Here is a 12,712-nt window from a genome sequence, read left to right as displayed (position 1 = left end):
TACACACACACACAAACTCACATACACACACACACACACACTTCAGAAGAGGAGGCAAAGGATGGAAGAGTTGAAGGATAAGAAGTCTGGACATGACATGGCTGTCCCACTCACGAACTCACAGCTGTGGTTACACGATCAGCCCAGCGACAATTCCAGCATAGATGATGTCCAGGCCCCACCCCTCACTGCCACTGATAGTTGCTAGTGGAGGTAAAGTCCTTCCTTACTGAGGGTGTGACCACTGGTAGGATTCCCAGGTGACAGTGAAGGACCCCACACCCATGTCCACATGGACGGTACTAGCTGGACTTAGTGGGTTGTTAAGAGAGAAAGGGACGTGAAATTGAGACAAGAAAAGGGTATTGAGGAAGATATGGGAGGAGTTGGAGGGGAAACTGGCAATAGATACAATCATATTTCATTGTATCCTTGTATGAAATTCTTGAGAATATGGAAGATTTAATTTCTATTTTGGTTTTTAGTATGAGTGTGTGTGTGTGTGCGTGTGTGTGTGTGTGTGTGTGTGTGCATGCGCATGCATGCATATGCTTATGTGCATGAGTGCAGTTGCCCTCAGAGGCCAAGGGTATCAGATCACCCTGGAACTGGAGTTACAGACAGTTGTGAGTCATCCGATAAGAATGTCGGGAACTGAACTGGGATCCTCTGTGAGAGCCGCAAGGACTCTTAACCACACAGCCATCTCCCAAGCCTCAAGGAAAAAAAATTAGCTTTGTGCTTCAAATGACACAATGGAGATAAGTAAGAAGACAGTCTGCAGAACGGGGATACCAGTAGATCACATATCTAATACATAGAGGACTCATACTAGTCAATTAGAAAAGGACAGCCCAATTTAAAACTGGGAAAGGAGCTTGGCTAGACATTTGTCCAAAGAGGATGAACAAATGCACATTAAAAGGCAGCGTCATTAGCTCCAGGAGAGTGGTCACCCAGGTACCACTTCATACCCACACCGAATGGTGATGTTTAACATTAAAAGGTGGTAATAACAACTTTTGGAATCTAGAACTCCCCAGCACTGTTGGTGAGAATGTAAAACGGTTCAGTTGCTTTGTTAGATACGGACCTGCCCACCACCCAGAAATTCTAAGAGAAAGGAAAGCACATACCACACAAATATTTGAACACAAATGTCCACTGCAGTATTATTCATAAGAGCCAAAACGTCCATCCATTTATGAGTGAGTAAATAATTTGTGTTCTGTCTACACAATGGATTTTTCTACCAAAAAAAATGTATAAAGGAATGAAGTTCGAAGTTCTGACACATATTACAATAAGGATGAACCTTGAGATAATTTTGGAAATGTCAATGAGAGAAAAATGATATGACATATAATTCTAGGGTGTGGGGACATAGGAGCATGGGAGTGACACCAATGTGTATAGAATTTAATTTGGGGAGTGAAGACAATATTCTCAAACTGGTTGTGATAATCACTGCACAATGATGCAGCTATCCTATAACCTCGGTGGTGTACATTCTAAATGAAAAATGTATATGGTGTGTTAACTACATACCAATAGCACACATGTACACTCTTTACAATCTTGAATATAGTCAATATGTCAAATTTTTAGGGTCTAATTCACTGTTGACTGACAGTGTAACACAGACAGGATACTGTGTGACTTCCAAGACTTGGTCCAAGAAGCTTAACAACTTTCTGGCTTGTTCTGCTGGAATTCTCACTCCGGGACACTCCCTTTAACATGCCCTCTGACAGAGCTCAGCCACCTTGCAATAGAAACCCCCAGGCCATGCAGTAAGGCCGCGTACCGGTGCTTTGGTCAACGGATCCAGCTGCACTGACCTTTAAGTCGACCTATGCAGATTGTAAGGAAACTTCTAGATCAGTGGTTCTCAACCTCCCTAATGCTGCCACCCTTTAATAAAGTTCCTCATGCTGTGGTGACCTCCCTCCCAAGCATAAAATTATTTTCATTGCTACTTCATAACTGTAATTTTGCTACTGGTATGAATTGTGATGTAAACAACTCACAGGCAGGATATCTGGAAAGTGACCCTGTGAACGGGTTGTTCAACCCCCAAATGGTCACGACCCACAGGTTGAGAACTGCTGGTATAGATGCTGCTAGCCCCCAATCATTTAAATCTTCCCACTAAGTCCCCAGTCATTGAGAAGTCACAGCGTCCCAAACTTGGCCCATAAGAGCTACATGTGACCCAGGGCCTGCGATGACTGGTGTTAGTCGTCAACTTGACAGAATCTAGACTGGCTTTGGAGATGAGCTTACGGGCATGCGGGGGGGGATCTCGATTACATTTATTGATGTAGGGAGATGCGTCGTGGACAGGACCATTACGGGGGCAAGGGCATCCTGTGTAAAATGGAGCGCAAGCTGGACCCGACGGACCGCAAGCTGAACCCTAGCGTCCTTGCGTCCATCCTGGCCCATCTCTAATTCAGTAGCAGCAGCTGCCTCAGGCTCCTGCTGCCTGACTTCCTCACTGTGAGGAGAACTGTGAGAAAACCTTTCCCCTCTAAGTCGGTGCTTTCCTCGGGCTAATTTGTCATGGCAGCAGGGAAAGGAATCAAGACTGAGTTCCACTACACAGACAATGGAGAGGGGTTTCAAATGCTGAGTGATTTACCTCAGGTCATGTAGAAAGGACATGGCCAGGACTGGCAAACCTCAGTAACCCCTATCACATTCAAGCCATGCATCCCCTCACGCACACAGAGCGGTGTAATGCCCATTCCTAACCCCCCAGATCTCCACAAGCCGTGACAGTGCATTCTAAAACTATAATCACTGATTGTACATGCCTATCACCTTGGTGCCCTGGAGGCTGCAGCAGGAAGCTCACAAATTCCAGGGCAACCTGGGCTACATAACAAATGTAAAAACAAAAGTTTAATGAGACTTTTATTCTCCACAAAGACTACATGAGATACACAGAGCACAAGAGGCGACAACATTAAAGAGTTGTTTTCATGAATGTAGATTATCAAAATGAACTTAAATATTGAGGTTAAAACCTTACTTAGTATACGGCAATTTTCATTTACAGAGACTCTCTAGTCTCAAGTCTAGACAGGTGAAGACATATGGAGAGATTTTTCATTCTAGATCAGTCGTAAAGGGAGACACTGGCCAGATCATTAGCTACCCTGTGGTCCCAAGAAGGCAGCCAAACTGTGGAAGATAGGTCTGCAGCCCAGAACTCTGTGGGTAAAGCCCAGGGATTACTATAATTCTAAGGGTGGTAGGTTAGATAGGGTTCTAGCTATTTCCACATCCCATAACTACACACCACAGCCACCTCCCCAAAAGGGCAGTTATATAGTTATTCGGGATGCAATAAATGTGTCTGTAAGTGTTTTCATTTGTTCTCTATTGTTGTGATAAAAGAATGACTAAAACCTACTTGAGGAGGAAAGGGTTTATTTTGGCCTGTATGTTACAACCCATTATGGGCAGAAGCCAGGCAGGAACTCAAGGCAGGAAACTAGAGACTGGAACCAAAGCAGAGACCATGGAGGGATTCTGCTTACTGGCTTGTTCTCCAACGCTTGCGTGACCTGCTTTCTTTATACCCCAGAACCACCTGCCTAGGGGCGGCACAGCCTACAGCAGGCCAGATCCACCCACATCAATCAGCAATCAAGAAAATGCCATGAAGTCACGATTACACACCAATCTGATAGAGGCGTTTCCTCTGCTAAGTTCCTCCTCCCCACTGACTCTAGCTTGTGTTGAGTTGGCAAAGCTAACCAGCACTGAAGGGGTGGCTTTGGGTTAGTGTTACAGGACAAAGTCATCATGGGGCAAATAGATCAGTCTAAATTGTTTGTCCAGTATCTAGGTTAGTTAGAATTCTGTTTAGAGAAGCAGACCTTCTAAGGGAGAAGTGCTAGATGGTCAATAACAAGATAGATAAATAGATGACAGAAACACACATACACACACAGAGACACAGACAGATGACAGACGCACATGCATGGCAGGCGATTGATTAAAAGGGATTGACTGACATGCCTGGGAGGCTGAGAAGTCCCAAGACATGCAATAGCAAAGCTGGAGACCCAGGAAAACTGAAGGTGCAGCTTGAAGCCAGGGCAGGAATGTCAACATTCTGGGCTGAGCAGTGAGGCCTGAAATTCCTCCACCCTGACTTTGGTTCCTCCAGGCCTGCAGCAGAGCAGTGTGCGTTGGGAAGAACAGCCTGCCTTGCATAGTATAGCCACTCAAACATTAAAGTCCTTATGCATGCTATCGTTCTCACTGCTGTGGCCAAATACAAAACAAAAAGCAACTTTAAAAAAGATGGGGGAGGGAGGTGTGTGCACATGGGTGTGTGCGCATGTGTGTGTGCGCATGGGGGTGTGTACATGGTGTGTGCACATGGTGTGTGCACGTGGGTGTGTGCATATGGTGTGTACACGTGGGTGTGTGCGCATGGGTGTGTGCGCATGGGTGTGTGCACGTGGGTGTGTGCACATGGTGTGTGCACGTGGGTGTGTGCATATGGTGTGTACACGTGGGTGTGTGCGCATGGGTGTGTGCGCATGGGTGTGTGCACATGGTGTGTGCACGTGGGTGTGTGCACATGGATGTGTGCACAGGCATACAAAGAGGCCAGAGTAGGACATCAGCTGTCCTACACTGTCACTCTGTCTTTCTCCTTAGAAGCAGGGTCTGTCACTGAACCTAGGTTAGACTGCCTTCCTATTTACACACACACAAACACACATATGCATGTGCGCGTGCTCACATACACACACACACACACACACACACACACACACTCTGCTGGATTATTGGCACTCATAACCATGCCTGGCTTTGTACATGGATTCTGGGGATTTGAACTTAGGTCCTCACACTCTTACACACAGAGCCATCTCCCCAATCAGGAGGGATGTATTCCGGTTCACAGATTGAAACAGGAAACAATCCATCATGACCAGGAAGGCACGGCAGAGCCCATAGTGGCAGGAGCATGCTGCTGGAACTGCTCACAGCTCTGTGGACCAGGAAGCAGAGAAAGAAATCAATGGCCATTAGAGTGAGCTATAGCCTTCCAGTACCTTCCCATAGTGACCCTCTAGCTAATCTCCACCTCCTAAAGGCTCCACAACAACCTGAAAGAGTACCACCTGCTAGGGACCAGGTGTTCAGACATTATCTGATGGGACACATTTTACAATCAACCCATAACACTAAATTCTCTCCTACAAGCACACTTAAAATAACCAAACACCTGAAAACCCTGTGGTCCAATCAAGCTGGTACAGGAGACCAACCATCACAATACCCAATGCCCTGCCAGACTATAGGCTCCCCAAGGCCATTGACTACTTCTTTCTTCTCAAAGCATGACATAATAGCTAATCATGAAGATGCTACATAAATATTTGTTAGCTGGATGGAGCATGACTCTCTAGGGGACTTCTTCATTAGCATTAAACTGCCAAGTCCCCCATGAGTATTCGTTATGCCCATGCTTACCTGAGTGTGAAATAACACTCATGCTATGAATTACCTCTTGAGTTTCAAGGTCCAAAGCATGTGACCTGCCCAGTCCCCACCAGGAACAATGATGTAAAGAAGCAGAAGCAAAAAACTAAATAGAGGAAAGGCGAAAGGCATTTATAGGCACAGGTTAGTCTAGAGTAATCCAACAAAAAGCTCCACACGAACTAATCAGATATTTTTAACTTCCTATTAGCACAGTTTTAAAGAAAGAGAAGGGCCAAGCCCAATAATTTTAATAACATATTTTATGTCATCATAAATATAAATTATAAGTTTTAAGCTTAATCATTTCACCCAGTACATCCAAAATAGTATCCCAACACATATCCAATATAAAATTATTTCCTAGGAAGCCTTGGAAGCTGGTACTCACAAGTCATTTCAGCTTTGACCAGACACAATCCAAGTACCCAGTTGCCACATGTGGTTCATGACCAGTACACCTGGATCACAGAAACAGGATGCTGGCTTCTTCCCACAGCGTTCTCTGAAGCCCTGGTCACCAAAGGAGACTGATTTGAGTCTCCACGGGATTAAGTGTCTGTCCCTGTGTCTTCTATAATTGGAGAAAAATCAAAAGCAGGCTGTGGTGGTTAGCCTTCAGGGTCAACCTGAGAGGATTTACAGTCATTTAAGAGAAAAACCTTTGGGCTCGTGTGGTGAAAAGTGTTTTCAAAGGTTTAACTGGGGAGAGAGTGCACACCCTGGATGTGGTCAGCACCATCTCATGGTGTGGTCCCTGACTGAATAAAAAGGAGAAAGTGTGTAGGCGACCAGCCTTCCTCCATTACTCCTTCTGGACTGTGGACAGAGTGACTACAACCTTACATTCCCATCAGCACACCTTCCTTCCCAGTGATGGACTGGGTGCCATCTTACTGCTCCTAATGAAACCTTTCTTCCTTAAGATCCTTCTTTTTATGTGTGTGTGTGTGTTTGCTTGCATGCGTTTATATGCACCACATGCATGCAGAGCCCACGGAGACCAAACATGGGCATCGGCTCTTCCGGAACTGGGGTTTCAGGTGAAGATGAGTCACTCTGTGTTGCAGAAAACTGAAACCTACGTCTTCTACAAGAACAGTAACTGCTCTTACCCACTGAGAAATCTGTCCTCCCCTTGAGCTGATTCTTGTCAGTTATTTTGTCACATGGGGCAAGAAACTGAGCTGATCTACTTGCCCGAAGTCTGCCCTGGTGTTTACAACCAGGGGATCCCAGAGAGCAGTCACTTGCTCCCTCTGCTTGCTACCCTCACAAACAGCAGAAGTAGCGTCAAGGGAGTCACCTCTTAGCACATGAAAACCTGTGCTACTCCCTTCCCATGCTGACCACTTCAGGATTCCAGGCTCCTGTCTCCAAACTTGGGACTAAGTCAGAGCCCTGCTTGCCAGTGGTTTTTTCTACAGAATGGTGAAGATTTGGAGCAGGGCCTGACAAGAAGTTTCCACTTCTCCGGGACTTTTGGGTCCCATAAAGGAAGTTAGTCCACAAGAGGCCACTGTACAAAGAATTTCTTGATTACCATCCATAGATGGTGTTTTCTAGGCCAGCCAGACACAAGAGAGTTCCTGCAGAATCAACAGAGAGGCATGCTGTTCTGTATGGTGAGGCTTCAGCATGCCCACACTCTCACCCTTTGTCACCTCAGAATTAATGAAGAGTTCCAGTTGAGGTAGACTGGGACACCTCTAGACTCTGGCATGTCCGTGAATGCTAGGATCAGCCAGCCACATAGGAAGTCAATCACAGCTTGACTACACACCTGTCCATTGTCGGGTCCCCCATGCTTGCCCACCTTCATCTCTTTTTGGATGGTACCGGGGCTCAAAGCCAGGACCTTGTGCATGCTGAGCAAGCAGCCTAACACCGAGCTTCAACTCTAGCCCTCAACTTTTCTCTAAGAGTAGTTTCTAAATGTCTGGGCATGTTAAAAGCTACTGTGTTTTATAAATTCAGCGATTTGTACACTGGCGCTCCTGACACCAGCCCTCCGAACATTATTAAATCCCTGTCCTCACTTAAAATCTGTCAGCCTCTATCTCTCAGAAATGTAACAAAGGAAGAAGAAATGAGTCCAAATGGCTTTTGGGACTGCCCCTGGTCTTTTCTTGGAAATCTGTTTGCAAAGCATCCAACACCCTCTCTCTTATTGTTGGTACCAGCTGGCAGGCATGGGCTGACAGTGCACACACCAGCATCTGCACCATTTTATTCTGCAGAATAAAGCCTAGCTGTTTCTGTCTTTCTGGGGAGTTGTGGGTAATGTGTAATGATGCTTCCTGATGGGACCTCTAAAGAGAGGCCCTGAAACATGCAACCAACCCCAGGCCCCTGCTGAGTGGAGACAAGCTCTCTGGGCTGCCCAGGAGGACTTTGGGGAAGACTGACTTGAAAAAGCAGTGTAAGAGAAGATGGGTGGAAAAGAGAAAGGAGTTAGAAAAAAGATTTTCATGGAAATCAGTTCATGACAAAGAGGATACATACCTGTGAGAGCCTGTGAAAGAGACACGAGAATGAGTCATGGAGATCATCCCTAGGGGAGGACTTGCCTGTGTGTGTCTGTCTGTCTGTCTGTCTGTCTCTCTCTCTCTCTCTCTCTCTCTCTCTCTCTCTCTCTCTCTCTCTCTCTCAGGATCTGCTTCCCTCAAGACCTGGCCCTTCCCAGAGTGACCACATCTTGTGGCTGAGCAGCAGGAATACAAGGGTTTCATCTCTTCCTTCCTGGGACATATCAGACATGAAGACTCCATGCAGGTTCTTCTGCACTGAGTTCAACTCATCCCTCTTCCCTGTCTCTCTGCCTCCTTTTTCTGTTCACAGGAGATGCTCCCTAATAAATGCCTTCCACCTGTCTCCCCATGCTCTGTCTCAGCATCAGCTTCCAAAGCTCCAAACTTTATATGCATTGCTCTTTTTAAATCTGCGGTTTGTGTGACACAGAGATTTAGGTAGAGCTGTAGCTGTAGAGACACAGCTAGAGATAAAAGCCAAGCCAGTGTCAGCTTTGTCTTATTCCATTGTGGTAGTTTGAATGCAATTGTCCCCCATAAGCTCATAGGGAGTAGCACTATTAGAAGGTGTGGCTTTGTTGGAGTAGGTATGGCCTTGTTAGAGGAAGAATGTCACTGTAGGGGTGGGCTTTGAGGTCGCCTGTGCTCAAGCTATGCTCAGTTTAGACTCAGTTCACTTCCTGTTGCCTGAAGATCAAGATGTGGAACTCTCAACCCCTTTTCCAGCACCATGTCTGCCCGCATGCCACCATGCCCTGCCATGATAATGATAGGCTGAACCTCTGAAACTGTAAGCTGCCCAAATTAAATGTTTTCCCCCTAAGACTTGCCGTGATCATGGTGTCTTTTCACAGCATCTGAAACCCTAACTAAGACTTGCACTTTCAGTTGTTAGCATACCAGAGATTGGGTAGTCTCTGAAGAAGTCAAATCTATTTCTTTCTATTCTGGAGGTCTAGAATCCAAAGTCAAAAAAGTCAAGGGTCTACAGTGGATGAGATCCTGTGTCCTCACTGTGTCAGCTTTGTGGTTCTGTGTGGCGTTTGAGGAAGTTGCTTGTTTTTGTTTGTTTGAGATGTCTCTCACTATTTATTTGCCTGCTGTGTGAGTGTGTGTTTGTATCTGAGACTAAGTCTTACTGTGCAGACCAGACTAGCCTTGAACTCTTGACCATTATGCCTTCATTTCCCAAGTGCTGAAATGAGAAATATGTACTACCATACTCAATGTGGTAAAGCCTTTCTTGCTTGAAGGGTCTCTACAGAGTCCCATGGTGTTGCAAGCCATTGTATGTCACTATCTGTCACAGAACAGGCGCACTATTATTGTTTGATAGCAGAACTCTACTGACTGTAATTCATTAGTCCTTGGATGGATTTAACTTACTCAAGATGGCAGACCTACCCATGATCGAATCCCTTCCCAAGATCCCACCTCCAAATACCATTGACATATGACTTCCAACACATGAATTCTGGGAATCAAGCACTCAGACCAAAGCAAATCTCCTATTGCAAAACCAAGGAAACCACATCTCTAAGGGGCTTAATGACTCAGCTAGAGGTCACAGGGTCTCCGACCTAGGGTTGAATTCAGTCCTGCAGCATCAGTGCATGCTGGGCCCTTTCTTCTGTGTCCTAGCCATCCCCCATCCCACCAGGCTACCTGGTCAGATGACCCTCAAGCATGTGCTGATGTTTGCATCAATGGATGAGAATGTCAGTGAAGGAGTGACTGTCTTTAAGAGAACAACCATGGCAGGAGACTGCAGAATCGCCATTGGGTGAGATTTCAGAGCTTCTTGGAAGGCTCCTTGCACTAAAACCATTCCTTCCATGAGGCCAACCATGACCACAATGGTCTGCATTCACATTAGAGAGAAAAGTTAGTATGTCGATACTGAGAACATCACACTCACTAAAGCTAGCATGCTCTAGGCCTCTTACCCCTAGGCCACCCCAGATACCCCACCCATCACCAAGGGAAGTTATCTGATAGACCAAGCTCTTCTGAGTGGTAGTGGTGTATTTATATTTTGCAAGGTAATTCAAGAGGCAGGGAGGTCTAACTCAAGCTCCAGGCTCTAGACAGAAGAGTCACAACACTTGCTGTCACTTTACAGATTTGTGTTAGCAAGTTCAGCCCCACTGAGCTCTTTATTTCTTCCAAGTTATGCATCTCATAATTGGGATAAAGTAGATAATGGTTCCTTAGTAATTGCCTAGTGGTAAAAATAGCTATTCTTTACATGGGCCTGGTTAACAGAGATATTTTCTAAAAGCCAAAATTGAATTCTTCATTAAGCAGCTTCATTAAGTACTAGACTCTAAAATATACCATACAATTAACGTGAGGTTTTTAATAAAAAAATAAATACAATCACTTGAAACTTAATTTCCCTGGGTCCTTCAATTAGTGCATAATATAAGCGTAGCTTCCTTTGGCTGACTGGGCGTCACCTTGACTCTCACCCTGTAATGTACACAGGTACCCTATGACAAATGCACTGGAGTTTTGCCAGCCACAACATTCACAAGCCTAGACCCTCATCCTAGGGAAAGGATTCAGAGCACAGCATCCTATAACTTGCCCCTTTGGCACAGAGACTATTTTGAATAAGGACAAGGAGAATCAAAAGATGCAGGAAGCATTCCTGCTTTCCCTTCTGCCGTAGTTAGCTTCAGCTGTCAACTTGACATACCTGCAAAGAGGAAGCCTCCAGAGAGGGACCACCTCCGTCAGGTTGGCCTGCGGCCCTGTCTCTGAGACACTTTCAACAGAGAAACTGAAGAGTAGCACACGGGTTTTCCTGTGTGAAGGTGGGCTCTTCACTCACACACCAGAGGAGTACTGGAGTTGGAGAGCTGACACAAAGGCCAGATTGCATAAACAGAACTCACCAAGGTCTTGTCCACCACTGATTTCCCATATATGTCCTGCTGACTTCCCTACTACATAACATGCTTTGAAATCCCAACTCCTTTTCCTGTATTAATATACATATCAAAAATATTTATTACCCATATATATATACATACATATATATATGTGCATCCTGGAATCTAAGAACTGATTTGAGTTCCACTTATTTTCTGAATTCTCATGCACATAAAGCATTAATGAAGCAAGGGCTGTGTATAGCTCAGTAGCAAAGTACTTTTCTCATGTGGGCAAGGCCCTCGGTTTGATCCCCAGCACCAGAGAGGAAAAATAATAAAAGCATATGTGTTTTCCCCACCATGAATATGACGGCTTTCAGTTTAATTTGCAGTCCCCTAGGTACAAAATCTAAGTTGAGAAAAGATTTTCTTCTTCAACACCAGCTGCAGGTGTCTTGCTTTCTCAAATCGGGCCATTTGCCTACCGCCAAGTCTACCTCTCGTGGCGCTCAGGAAGTGCTCTACCTAACAACGCAGGCTGACTCTCCTTATTCTGTGTTTCAGAGGAAAACACTTGGCTGAGATCGGGCTATGCCCTGCTCTAAGTTATCCCATATTGTGTAATGTGATTTTTCAGGCTGTCCCTTGCCCAGAGAGCTTTTGCTCTCTGAGCAGTTTCTGGACCCATTTTGAGAATAGAAGATAACTGTGTACCTGGTAGAGACATGAATGGTACAGTCAGCCCACCACCACCCACATGGCACAGACTGATGCTTCTATGAATAGAAAGATTGACACTATATAAATTTATCGGGGTAAGCGGAGATGTTTGGGGGCGCATGTGTATATTAAAGCCATGTTAGGAAAACCAGGTCCAAGAAGTTATTGAACACTGAGTGGGATGGTGCACACCTTTAATCCTAGTACTTGGGAGTAGAGGCAGGTGAATCTATGAGTTCAAGGCCAGCCTGGTCTGTGAAGCCAGGGCTACACAGAGAAATCCTGTCTCAATCACACACAGAGAGAGAGAGAGAGAGAGAGAGAGAGAGAGAGAGAGAGAGAGAGAGAGAGAGAGAGAGAGAGAGAGAGAGAGAGAGATAACTTATTAAACACCAGCAGACCAAGGAAATGGTGTAACTCCTTCATCTGGACCCCCTAAAGAGGTGAACTCCCAGCACTGTTAGGGTGATGCTCCCACCAACCTGTCTGGAACTCATTACTTGAGTGTCAAAAACTGACACACTCAGCCCAGCTCAGTCCCCACTGTTGATGCATCCTACCCTCCTGCTATCTGCCACCCTCCTGGTCACCCATCTAGACCTGCAGTCCTCCCATGCCCTTGTCGCTCATTGAACCCCGCCTGTTCACCTGTGCCGCTGGACTCCATTGTGGGGAGCCGCCCCCACATTCTCCGTTACAAGATGGCGCCGACACCCGTTGTCAGTTGGAGTAAACAACCTTGGTGCGCACGTGCCTGCTACTTTTCCATCCCTTACTCTCTGCCTCTCCCGTGGCATCATATGGGCTGACGAGCAGGAGCCAGTCAGGAGATGACACGTCCGAGGCGGGGACTGCTGAGCTATATAAGGGTTGGGCTTTTCGCTCCCCGGGTCTCTGCTCTGTAAACTTATGCTCTCCCTCTCAAGACGCATTAAAGCTGTTCTGCAGAAGGATCCTAAGTGTGCCGCGTCATTCTTGCTGGCGAGACGGTAGCGCGGGACATCTGGTGCCGAAACCCGGGAACTCAGACCTCATCATCGTCAGCACCATCGGAGACCCCTTGGATTC

General features: G+C 46.0%; 1 long non-coding RNA gene across 1 annotated transcript in view; it reads right to left on the bottom strand.

Annotated features, from left to right (window-relative positions):
• The window catches only part of LOC110342889, a 49,030-nt gene extending 36,632 nt beyond the window's left edge, over nucleotides 1–12,398 (bottom strand). The window contains exon 1 of the long non-coding RNA XR_005877811.1: nucleotides 12,293–12,398. This is a non-coding gene — a long non-coding RNA (uncharacterized LOC110342889). The remainder of the gene's footprint in view (nucleotides 1–12,292) is intronic.
• Nucleotides 12,399–12,712: the final 314 nt, after the last annotated feature.

The sequence above is a fragment of the Mesocricetus auratus genome, unplaced genomic scaffold (genome assembly GCF_017639785.1).
Source record: "Mesocricetus auratus isolate SY011 unplaced genomic scaffold, BCM_Maur_2.0 Super-Scaffold_100006, whole genome shotgun sequence".
Taxonomy (NCBI): domain Eukaryota; kingdom Metazoa; phylum Chordata; class Mammalia; order Rodentia; family Cricetidae; genus Mesocricetus; species Mesocricetus auratus.
The sequence above is the reverse complement of the archived record's forward strand: the minus strand, read 5'-3'. Positions and strand labels throughout refer to the sequence as shown.